The sequence below is a fragment of the Phocoena sinus genome, chromosome 1 (genome assembly GCF_008692025.1).
Source record: "Phocoena sinus isolate mPhoSin1 chromosome 1, mPhoSin1.pri, whole genome shotgun sequence".
Lineage (NCBI taxonomy): Eukaryota > Metazoa > Chordata > Mammalia > Artiodactyla > Phocoenidae > Phocoena > Phocoena sinus.
Window position 1 is genome coordinate 180,620,378 of NC_045763.1, and position 590 is coordinate 180,620,967.

Below are 590 nucleotides of genomic sequence, written 5' to 3' on the forward strand. Positions count from 1 at the left end.
CTAAGGTTTAGGTTCTGCCCCGAATTCTTGATACATGGAATAGCCCATACCAAAAGCCGTCGCTCCCACAACAAAGCCTTGGGCTGCCACGCGCACGTGGATCAGGTGAACAGACATTTAGTATTGCCCCTGCTCTTCAATCTATATATATAATCCATATGCAGCGATTGCTGCAAAACCTGCCATTGCAGTGGGGACAAATGGTGCCTCTCTAGCTTTTCGGATAAGTTTAGATCCCTGATCTTCATCATATGAAGAAAGAGGAACATCTGTGTCACTTGACATAGTGATTGAAGAATCTTCCTTCCTAGGGCCAGAGAGGGTCGCCAAAGGTGGAAGGGAATAGCGGCCCGGGGAGAAGATGAAGCCGATTGCAGGAAGGTGGTTTGGTTTTACGCCCTCCTCTCAGCCCTTCAACTTTCCTTCCCTCTCTTCTTGTGACCTTGTCAGGACCCCATGGGCGGAGCGCCCGCCCTCTCAATCCCTCCTCACCCACCCCGCTCTACGAGTTCGCCGAAGTCGGCCCCAGCGCCGTCCCTCCGCAGCTCCACCCGCGAGGCTTCGCTCCTCAAGCCTTTGCTGCATCCCCT

General features: G+C 53.6%; 1 pseudogene; it reads right to left on the reverse strand.

Moving 5' to 3' along the window:
• On the reverse strand, nucleotides 1–285 carry LOC116757191 (annotated as a pseudogene).
• Nucleotides 286–590: the final 305 nt, after the last annotated feature.